The sequence below is a fragment of the Neopelma chrysocephalum genome, unplaced genomic scaffold (assembly GCF_003984885.1).
Source record: "Neopelma chrysocephalum unplaced genomic scaffold, ASM398488v2 Primary Assembly neopelma1_22, whole genome shotgun sequence".
Lineage (NCBI taxonomy): Eukaryota > Metazoa > Chordata > Aves > Passeriformes > Pipridae > Neopelma > Neopelma chrysocephalum.
The window spans coordinates 16,415,974-16,419,223 of NW_020897689.1; positions in this window are offsets into that span (position 1 = coordinate 16,415,974).

Consider the following 3,250-nt stretch of genomic DNA (forward strand, 5'->3'; position numbering starts at 1 on the left):
CAAGATTCTCTATGTTGAATGTCTTTTGTGTGATGGTGGCAGTTGTAACAAATGAGTTGGAAATAGTATGATGACACTTGAGCTTTGTCAGACAAGAACTGTTTGGCAAATACTTTATAGAGCAAACTTTTCCAGTCAACCTGTGCAAGGAAGGAAACATGACTTTTCTGCTGAGGGGAAAACCAATTAAAATAGAAAAAGTTTTGTTATAAACCTTTTTCCAGGCAGAAAATTGCTCAGCATTTAAAGTTTCTTGCATAGCTTTTTATATATAAACATTTTAACCCAACTTATATTAATGCCCTTCAGAAAACATTCTTTCTTTCAACTAAGAGCATGAGTTTATTTTTAAGCCTGTGTGTAGGTCCTTTGGCAGGATTACTTCCTAAGAGTTACTTAAAGATGCACAATTGCCTTTTTTTTTTTTTTAAGTTGTTAAAGACTATAAACTAATGACAGACATTTACTATCAGTTAGAGTGCTTTGTTTGGGGACCTTTCTAAAGGAACAAGTCCAAAAAATCGTGTTAAAAATGATTGGAAATTGGATGCCAGGTAGACCTGAATTTTCACAGCTGTTCACAACACAAATACGCAGGGCAGGCACAAGTTGGTTTGCATAACCTTCCTCACGCTACGTGTCCTTTAATCTTTATGCCTGATTGTGACACTTAAGAAAAATATCTTTTGAGAAAATATAACAACTGTCTTTCTGTACTCACCAAGTTATATCTGGACTTTATTAAAACAATTAGAACTATGGTAGTGCTTTCTGTGATGTAGATGTGTCCAAGTAGGAGTTGAAATAAAATGCAGCCTTCACTCTTCCCTCTTCTGTCCCCAACGTAAAAAGAACAGTTTCCTTTGCCCAGCAGAAGACGAATTCCAAGAACTGGATCCAACAATACATCTATTCTATTCATGCTTTATTTTGATTATCTAAATCCAAAATTAAAACTCTCTAAAAGTGAGCTTTGGATGCACCTCTGTTCAGCAGTTTTCTCAGCTGTCTGAAGTTGCCCTCCTCTGTCAGAGGGGGTGCAAAGTCTGAAGGATGTATAGGAGAAGGATGCAGAGATGGGACTAGGGCTGTCTCTTTTATTCAGTTGGCTGGCTTGTCTGCTGAGCTGCAGTTGTGCCATGACTGACCCAGTACATTCAGATATTTTATGCAGTGAAAACATGCTGGCAGAACTGGTGATGAATCTCTCCCATCTGAGAATAGCAGGTTTGTTATTATCTTTATCGACACTTGATTTCTCTCAGATGAAACATAGTTACTCTATAATTTAAGCTAGTTTTTACACTAATCTAGTAGAGAGAAAGAGGGGGCCACATTCCTTTTAAAGTGTGTGTGTGTAGTTCCAATCTTCTGTAAGCAAGGCTAGAGGATTCTGCTCAGAAAACACAACTTTTTTATCCCTCATTACAAGACATTTCCTCTTATATAAGACATTTCCTTATATATTCTGTTATCTCCTTCAGGAGAAAGTATAGGTTTTAAAATACCTTGTACTGAATAGTTCTTTTTGACTACCACTATGTAGAAGGTAAATATCGGCCCAGTGATCTTGGCTTTTGTGAATCCCACGCTGCAGCCCTATTGCACTTTCCAGGCATTGCAAAGGAAGTACCTAGTTTTTATCCAGAGTGCAGGATTCCACTTGTGGTTACATACGTGAATTTTAAATCGAAACTTGCAACCCACAGTAGCCTGGGCAAAACTGAAATTCATAAACATGAAGTCTTTGTTCTGCAAAATGTGGTTGTATTACCTTTCAAGCACATGCCTTTGGAAATAGATCTTGAAATAACAGTCGTATAAACAACCTGAGGAGTTTCACCTCTTTAACTACAATTTCTTACAGCTGTATCGATAGATAATCACTAATCTTGAATTGTTTTACTGTTTTAAAAGGTTTGGGATTAATTTAGTTACAACATTAGTATAGCAAATCTTTCATTAGTGTCATTGAAACAATACTCATACCTTTTATAGCAGAAGACACATGCTCCTAAGTACTGCTTAGAGCAAAGTTGTTAAAAATTTACTTCACATTGTGAGAGTCTTTCTCATCACTTTCTCTTTTTTCAGATATGCTTTGTAATCATCATCATCATCATCATGGCTAGGCTTCGCGAACGAAGATTTGGGAAGGGCTCTACCCACGTTTCTTGCAAGCGCGTTGGTGGCTAAAAAGGCCAATACGAGAAAGGCATGTCCGGTTGCAAAAGACACAGTAGAAAGACTCCTTAGGTGGTATATTCTGTAAGGCTCGATTCTTTCTGCGTTGTCTTTTCTCCTCAAGGGTGATCCTGTGTGCTTTCTCAAAAGCATCAGCAGCGTTATAAATGGTTTGTCTCCAGGCCTCCCGATTGGAGGCCAGAGTAGACCAGTTATGGTGATCAATATGGCCAAGGCTGAGTTGTTGCTTCAGGGAGTCCTTGTATCTTTTCTTCGGGGCTCCTCTCTTGCGGCAGCCAGTGGCAAGTTCACCGTAAAGCAGGATCTTGGGGAGGCGGTGGTCCTTCATCCTAGAGACGTGCCCAGCCCAACGCAGCTGTGTTCTCAGCAACATGGCCTCAATACTTGTGATTGCTGCCTGTTCGAGAACAGATGTATTGGTCACATAGTCTGACCAGTGGATGTTTAGGATTGTGCGGAGACAGCGTTGATGGAAGCGTTCTAGGAGTCGCAGGTGGTGGCGGTAGATGACCCATGATTCGGAGCCATATAAAAGAGTAGACAGCACAATGGCTCTGTAAACACTGATCTTGGTACTTTTCTTCAAGTGTTTATTTCGCCAGACTCTTTTATGAAGCTTTCCAAAAGCACTATATGCCTTTGCTAACCTGTTATCTATCTCCCCGTCAATCTCACCATCCGAGGAATGAGGCTGCCTAGGTAATTAAACTGTTGGACTGATTTGAGTTCTGATTGACCGATGGTGATGTGGGGATGATGGGGGACTTCCTGAGGTGCAGGTTGATGGAGAACTTCAGTCTTCTTTAGGCTGACTTCCAGCCCAAAGAGCTCAGCAGCGTCTGCAAAGCAGGATGTTAAACGCTGCAGGGCTGCTTCTGTGTGGGCGACGAGGGCGGCGTCATCAGCATAAAGCAGCTCCCGGACAAGATAGTTTAGGGTCTTGGTGTGGGCCTTCAGTTGCCTTAGGTTGAATAGGCTTCCGTCAGTACGATATCGTATGTAGATACCGTCCTGATCATCGAGGTCTGCCGTGGCCCTTTGGAGC